The 10,353-nt window shown below is 37.6% G+C and overlaps 1 protein-coding gene across 1 annotated transcript in view; it reads left to right on the top strand.

Annotated features, from left to right (window-relative positions):
• Positions 1-10,353, top strand: part of LOC119428258 (ELKS/Rab6-interacting/CAST family member 1) — a gene marked incomplete in the record, with an annotated part of 148,371 nt that overhangs the window by 88,529 nt on the left and 49,489 nt on the right.

Here is a 10,353-nt window from a genome sequence, read left to right as displayed (position 1 = left end):
TCAATACATTCGGAACAAGCGGAAGATGATTGATGGATGGATGGATGATACATGCAGGAGTGTATCATTACATTCGGAACAAGTGGATAGGGATGCACCGATCCACTTTTTTCACTTCCGATCCGATGCCGATACCGGATGTTAATTATCGGCCAATACAGATCTGATACCAATCTGATACAGAAAGTGCTGAATTAACAAAAATGGCTAAATCATGTCATCTGGACTCATTTCTGAAACAGGTTAAGATGATATGATTTAGCCATTTTTGTTGTCTACCTGAATGATTGAGCTTACAAACCCAGTGCTGAATTAACTTAAAACATTTGTTTTTTTAAACGCAGACATGAATGTACAGAATTACAAATTTATTGAAAGCTCTGCACCATAACAGCACACTTAAACACACCAAGAGCTTCACAAGCTTGGTCAAACATGTAAAAACAACACAACTTTCATTTGTTCAGTCAGTACCCTAGCACGTGACATCACTCAGAGCACAAAGCATAGAATTAGAGTGAATAGATCTGCCCAGTTATGGATCGGTTACATTGTCACCGATGCCCAATCCAGATGTTTTTCAATGCCGCTACCGATACCTATATTGGTATCAGATCGGTGCATCTCTAGAAGATAATGAATGAATGGATGGATGGATGGATGGATGGATGGATGGATGGATGGATACATGATACATTCAAGAATACATCAATACATATGGAACAATTGGAAGAGAAGGTATGGATGGAGGTATGGATGGATGGGTGGTTGTATGGATGGATGATGGATGGATGGTACACTCAGCACAGAATGATTGAGTCTTGAGCTCCTCATCTCTTCATCAGTTTGTCTGTGCTGCTTCAGAGCTGCAGAAAAATGGTGATTGGACTCTCTGACATGGTCTTCATCCAACACCTCATTAACTCCCCTCTCGTTTCTTCTCTCTCTTCTCTTCTTTCATCTTCTCTCCCCTTCTTTCTGCACTTTAAAGCCATAGAGATGAAGCTAATGCAATAACCATGTACCACTGTCCAGCTCTTCACATGATTGATTGCTTTCACAGACACACACACACACAGAGGCTGTAACTCATCGTACATTTTAATGTTGTTTTAATAGATGGGTTTGTATTTTAACTGCTGCTGAGATGAGTCCAACAGTCATGTATTTTCTGCAAATTTACATCCTCTCTGAGCCCTTACGGTGACATGTGATTTAGTGGAACAACACTTTGGGCTGAAATCGAGTCCAAGGAGAACGTCCGTGTTAGCATGTCCTGTCTGTTAAAGCAGCCTATGAGACAATGTTTTATTGTGGCATCATGGGAAATGAGGGTATGCACTGTGATTTAGTTTTCCTTCACTCTGTCCATGACATTTTTCACTAACATTGACATTTTTTTTGTTGTTGTTTTTGAAAAAGATATAGCATGTGTTGCAGTGAGTAGAAGTATTGGCCATTTTATTGCTGTAGTAACAACCAGTGTGGTTGTTACAGGCACCAGTAGCTCAGACTGGACCGTGGGGTTTTAATAAGTGAATTTGTGTGTGGTCATTTGGACAAAATGATTGATATGATTATGTATGTGTATAATGTTGCGATTTTCAGAGTTTATTTTTTAAGAATTTACCATTTTATGATTAATATTATTGAGAAGTACAGATTTTATTAGCCATTCACCTGTTTTTTTTTTAAACACATGACTTAACACACACAAGAACTTTAAAAATTGCCATAAACCGTCGTGACTCACACACGAGGCAAATTTAATGCTGTGAACCTGATGCTTCTTAGGATTTGTGTGGATTAAGCATGATCAGGTGAAAATCAGTACTCCGGTGATAATCCCTGTCAAACCCCACTTGTTTTGTCTCCATGGCAACAGTAAAACGATAAATTAAACTTTGAACCTTAAGTTTAACTTTGCAACAACAAATTAACCAACAAATACATCATCTGCACTATTGTTATCCCCTTCAGAGTCTATTCAAATATGTTTTGTGATACATTTTTGGAGCTGCAATTTATATTTTATTTATCCTTATTAATATTTATTAAATTTACAGCAAAAAAAGAGCCAATCTAAAAGTTAACACTACCAGTAGATGCGTTTATTGGCGACATAGTCGTTAGTTTAGATGCATTTTAAGAATACATTTCCAACGAATGGATCTTCTCGTCCTATTTTTCTTCTTGTTTTTAACTAGATTCCAATAACGATGCCCGTTTAACACCAAAACCAATTGAATGTGTGATAAAAACATAAATTTTTTTTAATTAAAACATGAAATTTAAGTCTGCAGAACTGGTGCTTATCTGGTACTTGACTAGTTCAAAGCAATAATAAAACAATGAAAATTATCAGAGGACTGAGGGCAGCTAATTAATTTCTTTATTATATTTTCAATCCGTTTTATTCCAAGTATGTAAGGAATCATTGCCTAAAAGTTAAAAAAGCAATGAGTTTTGAAAAAATCTGCTTTTAATTAAAAAAAAAAAAAATCTTCAACAACACCCCTCCTTAGAGCCAAATAGTCTTCCTACTCCAAAGATTTACACTGTAAAGGAGTTATCGTTAAAATAAGTCCATTACTGGCCACAATTATCCAGTATACGTTTTCCTTTCACAATAAACTTACTGTAAAAGTGAAATAAAATATTACTCTTTAATTATGAAAAGTCTGTCATTTCAAGATTGCTGTTTTTTATGGCGGTCAAGTCTTACTGTGTATTGATTTGCAGAAGCTTAACATTTTCCCATAATGCATTGTAAATTTACAGTACTGTTAGCGTAACAGCGTGCACGGTGCAGAACAGCTGTAATGTCACAGAAAACAAAACTACAGTAACTTGTGCTTTAACAGTTGTGTCCTCCGCAGCAAACCTGCAGCATATCCTGTTGGTCCTTGGGGTGACTTTTACCAGCTAAACTATTTTCTACCATGTTCTGGATTAAAGGAAACCTTCTCCTAAACCCAGCAGAAAATCCTGTTTTAAAGAAGAAGAAAAAAAATCCCCTGAATCATTTTCTTGGAGCTTAGAGTTTGAAGAATATGTGAATATTTGACAATTCAGGGGAGAGAATGTCTACGGTTGTCTCGCTGTGAGATATGTTCATGACATCGTTGCTCACATATTTCAACCAAACCCTTCCGTGTAAAATACACACATGTTGGGCTTTGGTCGGCACATATGTCATGTGTTTCTGGCGCTCTCCCACGTTTAGAGCATGAGATGTTTTAATGCTGCTGCGTCCCGAGTGTTTATATATCTCAGTAAATTTCACATCAAGCTGTCTCTGCACTCGCAGGCTGCTGTAATTCCTGAGGGTTCGATGTCTGATTTCCTGCCCCGAATTAAGTCAGTGTTAGTTTAATGTTGCTCTAAGGCGTGATATATGATACGGAGTGTTTCACAGACAGAATATCTTAACGCTGTGCACACACTGTTCACTCACTCCCACGAAGCAATATTTACCACATGCAGCTGGAAGGACACGCATGCTGACACACTCTCCTGCTCTTGTTTCCTTCCTTTTCTTCACACACACTCATTTTTTGTGTTTGCTTTAAGCGCCACCACATGCATGCCTCTTTCAGCAAAGAATTTTAATGTATTTGAACCAATTCTAGATGTCGCTGAGAATTTCAATTCATTAAAGTGAGGGGAAAAAAAGCAGGTTTCTATCATTTGTTGCCCTTTTTTTAACATGTGCATTGCTGCAAATATAATGTATGTTTATAGTTTTATCAGAGTTCATGCTCAATAATCCAGGTTAAAAATCTAACACTTGGATTACTTTGGCTATGGCTGTCTCAGAGGAGTCGACAGAGGAGAGGGCCGCCCCCAGAAACCATCTTATCACCATCAAACTGGTTGGTCCACTATGGGATTGTGCTGCTTGTGGGACTGAGTTTGTTGTAGCTCTTCGGACTGATGAAGTCCTTTGGATGAAGGATGAAAGCTCTCTACAAAAGAAGAAACCGTCCAGATGACCTGACTGAACTTTGTTGGGTTTATAGTTTTAGTTTGAAAAAATCCAGACAAGGTTTTAATTATGGGCTAAAATTTAAACAAAATGTGGATTATTCTAGTTTTTCCACTAATTCTCAGCCAGGTCATCTGGACAGTTTCTTTTATTTTTGTAGAGACGTTTCATCCTTCATCCAAAGGACTTCATCAGTCTGAAGAGCCACAACAAACTCAGTCCCACAAGCAGCACACTCGCATAGTGGACCAACCAGTTTGATGGTGATGAGTTGGTTTCTTGGGCCCGCCCTCTCCCCGTCAACTCCTCTGGGACAGCCATAGCCAAAGTGGTTCAAGTGTTGGATGTTTTATCTGGATCATTGAGCATGAACTTTGATAAAACTATAAACATAAATTACCATAATTTCCAGACTATAAGTAAACTGTTTCCCCACCAAGCAGTAAACTCCTTAAGCGGACCAACCAGTTTGCTGGAGATAAGATGGTTTCTGGGGGCTGTCCTGTCCCCCCATCGACTCCTCCCAGGCAGGCAGCCACGGCCAAAGTGGTTCAAGGCATCAAAGTTCATGCTCAATCATCCAAATCCAATAATGCTCAGTCAGGTCATCTGACAGCCATAGCCAAAGTAATTCAAGTGTTGGATTTTTTTTACCTGGATGACTAAACATGAACTTTGATATTCTAGTTTTTATTGCCCGCCACCTTAAAAATGTGAGTTTTTAATGTCTGTTAAGCAAAATATCTCATGAGTTACTGGATGGGGTTTAATGAAACTCATAAAGTACAACAAGGAGCCAGCCCAATTTTTATTTATGTATTTATTTTATTTACCCTTTATTTATTCAGGTAGTCTCATTGAGTCACGAGAACTCATTTTCAAGAGAGGCCTGTTTTGGGAGCAGATGGTGAGGGTTAAAGGCCTTGCTGAAGGGCGCAGAGTGGGACAAATGAGGGTGGAGGCAGGTGTGGGTGTTTCAACTTTTCCACCCACATTTTTGATGTTGTCAGTCCGGGGAGTGGAACATGCGACTTTCCAATCACAGGCCCATCTTCTCTAACCTCTGCGCCACCACACCCCATACAACTAATGCCACAACTAATCAACCGTACCAAATACAAAAAGACTAATTCTGTCAGGTTTAAAGACATTGAGCTAAAATATATTTATTCTATTCTTTATTTTATTCTATTTTAAAACTCTGGCACGAAAAGTGGCGGGCGATACGCTTCCCTTAAATTAAAGCTTAAATTTTTTTTGAAGCTGTAGCGGGGAAACCTGTTTGTTGATATTAACAACAATTTTAAAGGCACCTGCACCGTTTTTCATACAAATGCAGTTTTTGGTTTTGTATAAACACCGAACCAATTTTATTTCAAGTTTTCTTCAACGCCTGTCAAATATTTTAGTTCAAAACATCAGAAAATAGTTATAAATAGTTGTTTATTAAAAAACACTGATTCTACGCAGGTAAACTGGACATGTACTTTAAAGATTTGTGGATAGCAATGAGCTTAGAAGCTACTTAATCATGTATTTACTGTACGTGAAAAGCAAAGAGTCGGTGTGTTTGTAGCACTTAAAGAAAAACCTTCACTTTGCTTTTCTGCTTTGTCGGGGTAAATAGATTAAAATATTAAATTTTCTGATTTGGAGGCTCTTTATGTTTCTTAACTTGTCCTCAATTCTTATCAACCACCACCAGAGACGATACAGAGATAACGTTGCCCATGTGTGCTTCTTTGTCAGTTGTGTTAGCAAAACATCTCAACACCCTGGTGCGCATAAACGACTAACTTTTAGGGTTAACCTGATATAACTGTTCAAGAACAGTTTTTTTCCCGAAAGCCATCACCACACTGAACTCACACATGCACTGATTTAATAATCTAACTTCCCAAACCCCTGGACTTCTACTGTGCAATACTACTGACATTTCATACTTTCAGTCACCTTAACTACCTCACTAATATACATGATGTGCAATACAATTGTGTAATACTTGTATTTTTTACTTTCATTATTATATCTATATTGCGTTACATTTTTTATATTTTTAGTGTGTGTTTAATGTGTGTTTTCTTAAGGCGTGTTTTTGCACTGGAAAAAGGAGTGGCTCTTAATTTCATTGTACTGCGTATAATGACAATAAAGGCATTCTGATAAGGGGGCTGCCGCATCCAAGCAACCTTAGCAAACACAAAACTGTCTAGACCTCAAGCACATTTGTAAAATCAACTACGTTTGATGTAGTAGCCAAGAGTTATTCCCAATATAGCGTCTGATCGCTTACAGATCTTGCAACGTTTTCCTTTCTTGTATTTGTCTGTCATGATCAGTTTGAGTAACTTCATGTTTTTTTCTGTATTAATGTCTGATTTAGGTAAAAATATCGAATGTGTTTTGTGTTTAGGGCGTAGCTAACGCAGCTCTGTCCGCAGTCTTTGTTTCACCGTCGGGGATTTTGGTCAAGTTAAATGTTGGTTTACACATGTAGAGCCTCGTGGAGCACTGGACTATAAATAAAGTCTGCTAACGCACTCCAATCCTTTGCTGTCTTCAGCTTCCTGCAGTGGGAAGCTTGGCTGATGCCTCAAGGTGAACGCCATAAATTCAGTTTATTCCTCCTAAGCTGCTCGGCTCTCTGTTTTATCTCCTTCCCAGCCTCCTCCTAACCCTCAAACCTCTCCCTTTTGCCATCCCTCCCCTCATTCCTGCTCTCCCTTCTTTACTATCATCCCATTCTCATTTTTCATCTCCTATCACTGCCTTCCTTGCATCCATTTCTCGGGTTTCTATCAGTTCTTGCTCAATCCGCATCGCCGTGGAAATGTCGTTATGATCCGATCTTTGTTTTTCAGGCTGGTTTTCTGCCATTACAGTTGTCACTGCATGCTGAAGCTAATCGATGAAGTGTGTCTACTCAAAGACCCGTCAATAGAAAGGCATTCTGCTTTTTTTTCCCCTTACAGCCATCAACACTCTTGATATGACTCGAGGCGCTCACACACACACATTCAGCCACCTTACAAAGAAGTACATGTTGCTTTCAGAAATAAGCTCCTCAAAAACACTCTGTAAACCCGACAAGACAGCATGATTGCTGACAGGACTGCTTGGAGACGTACCCCCCTCCCCCCCACACACATATATGCATAAAAATACATCCTCCCACACAAATTCACGTACAAATTCTTGTGGCAACACCAAAGAGACACACACTTTGATCCCTTCACACAACAATGAGTTTAATCCACATCAGCAGTGTGCCAAAGCCAAACTGTGTCAAAGCTTAATGCGACAAAAAGGGACTTGTGGTTATGACACTTAGCTTTAAAAAACACAAATCAAGGCGTTTGGCCTCCTGTTTCCATTTTTTCCCGCTCTCGCTGCTCGCCTCTTTTTGTCTCGAGTTCAGTTCCTTTGAAGTTCTCCTTTTGGATTTGTTTTCCTCTTTATTTAAGACACTGAACCAGATCGTAATGAGGAAAACATGAGCAGTATAGCGCAATAAGAAAGTACATTTAAAAGCTGTAGTTTTCTGGACGTTTATTACTGCATTACAGACGTCTGCCTCGTCATTTTCAAAACGTGATTAGAAAAGCTCCTCAGTAAAGAAGCTGTTTATTGTTGTTTAGTTCAATCCGACAACCAGGTGGTCACACAGACCGTGTGTCATCTTTACATTACTTTCTTCAGCTGCAAAGGCACATCAGCAGCTTAATGCCTCCTCGATCCATTCAGTAATCACATCAAGATGGCCAGAAGACATCTAAGTGCCTGCTTGAAGTGTTTTAAGTTAATTTTATTTTAAGAAATGATGGCGTTGTAGTCATTATGGTCAAAAAGTAGCAATATGTGTGACCTCATGTGATATTGGGAAGAGTATGAAATGAGGATAGCTGTTTGGTTTTAGCACAATATCTGTTAAACTGACTGAATTATAACTATTTTATGTTTTCTATAGTAGGCTGGCTTTGGCAACCATATTGATTTGGGTCAGCTTCAAAAAATCTGTTTTAGATGCACATTCAGTGATTGATTTAGCATGTTTTATTGAAATTTGTCCAGTGGTGTATGCAATATTTTGGTAACAGACACACACACTGCATGCCTTTTAGCAGATTAAACTATTAGATGGTATATTTAAAATCCTGGGATCATTTTTTTTTTATTTTTTTTTTGCATGCTGGTGGCTGTGTATGCATTATTTTATTATTTTATATCTAGTTTCTAATTTTAACCGAGCCAATTTACAGACAAATAGCACAGGAGGCTAAAACAGGAGAGAGGAGACAGAGCAGAACTAAAAGAAACAAGTGAGAAGAAAAATGGATAAAAGAAAAAGAAATCTGCAGGAAAAAACCTAAAGTCTTCCATTTTTCCACAGCTAATTACTGGTTTTGTAAGCCAGCGCATCAAACTGATCATTAAACAGCAATAAAACACAGAGAGGGAGCGATGAGAACGATTGCATATCAGAAAGCAGATAACAAAACATGGATTTTTCTTTTCAGCGTTTATGATTGTACGTTGTGCACACCAGATGAGTAGATTTCCATCGTGGAAAGACATTTATGTGCAGGCAGAAAGAACAGACTAGTGATTAATAGTTAAGCATTACTGTATATGGAAAGAAATGTAGAGGTGCTGAGCTCTGAGAATAACAAATTAAGTAAAAATATTGCAGCAGCAGCAAACCATTTCCTCTAAAATAGCACATAACTGTAATATAAAGATGTAACTAGAGAAATTGCATTTCCTGTGAAAATGCAGTGCTTATTGCAGAAGAACTTGCTGAAAAACAGCTGAAATAAGCTAAGAAAACATTCTGAAATGTAGCTGCTAAATAGAAAAACAAGCCTAATTTAGCAGAAGAAAGCAGAAAGAACACATATTTGGTGAAGTGAGCATAAAAATTCGGAAATTATCTAAAGTGAGTATAACTATAAATTGACATAAAAGCATCAAAATAATCATTCCTATATCAATCTAAAAAAAAAAAAAAGCTGAAATGAGCACAAAAAATAGCTGAAAAGGTAGAAAGAAGCGTAAACTATCAGTAGGAAGAAGAAAGTGCTGAAATGAGCTACAAAAAGTGGAATTACCTGAAAGAAGCAAAACAAGCTGAAATTAGCATAAGGAAGTTAATTAGCCTGAAAGAAACAGAAATGAGCACAAAATAGTGGAAAGTACCTGAAAAAAGCTGAAATTAACAAAAACAGATGAAAAGTAGCTAAAAGGCAGAAAAGAGCTTAAATTACCAGAAGGAAGTTGAGAGAGCACAATTTTGTCAAATTAGGCTGGAAAAAGTTGAAATGAGTGGAAAAAAGTAGAATTACGGTAGCTGAAAAGGCAAAAATTAGCATAAAAAGCTAAATAGTAGCTGAAATAGCATAAAAAGCTGAAACTTGCAGAAATAAGCTGAAAGGAGCATAACAGGCTGAAGTTAGCATAAGCCTAAAAGAAGCAGAAATTAGCAAAAATAGTGGAAATTGGCTGAAAAAAGCTTAAATTAGCAAAACAGATGAAAATTAGCTAAAAAGCAGAAAGAAGCATAAATTACCAGAAGGAAGTTGAGAGAGCACATTTTTGCTGAATTAGGCTGGAAAAAGTTTAAATGAGCACAAAAAATGTGGAATTAGCTGAAAAAAATAAAATAAGCATAAAACTGCTAATTAGTAGCTGAAATGGCAGAAAAAAGTTTAAACTTGCAGAAATATGCTGAAAGGAGTCTAACAAGCTGAAATTAGCATGAATAAATTAGAAAAAGCTCAAAAATGTTTTAGTTAGCAGAAATGATCTGAAAGGATCACAAGCCAGCTGAAATGAGCTGAAAGTAGCTGAAAAAAGTTTAAATTTACACAAAGAAGCTGAAAGAAGCTGAACCAGAACAAAATGTGCAAGGAGCAGTAAAAGGTTTGTAAACAGATCTAAAGATTTCAAGGATGTAAAATGAGGAAATAAAAAGTAGCAGAAAAGGCTAAATATCTCAAAAAGCTAAAGTTGCACCATTACCAAAAGCCACAGCAGGATTGTCCTGAAAGAGCTGAACATTTTGATTTGTTGAAATAGCATAAAAATTGTGGAACGAGAAAGATGCCGAAAAACATACAGAAGAAAAATGGATCACAATTGTGTGCATGCTTCATGAGCGTTCACACTGTTATTCTTCTTTATTGGAAAAGACTTCTCGTTCAGGTGAGCCCACTTCTCTTGTAGATGCACAATTATGATTAAAGTCGAGGAGTCGAAGAATCTGAAAACTCTCTAAAATGCACAATGTTAGAGTTTGAATGTGTGTGTGTGCGTGTGTGCGTGTGTGTGTGTGTGTGTGTGTGTGTGTGTGTGTGTGTGTGTGTGTG

This window comes from Nematolebias whitei, chromosome 22, assembly GCF_014905685.2.
Source record: "Nematolebias whitei isolate Nwh7 chromosome 22, NemWhi1, whole genome shotgun sequence".
NCBI classification, from domain to species: domain Eukaryota; kingdom Metazoa; phylum Chordata; class Actinopteri; order Cyprinodontiformes; family Rivulidae; genus Nematolebias; species Nematolebias whitei.
This window is presented reverse-complemented; position numbering and strand designations above follow the sequence as displayed.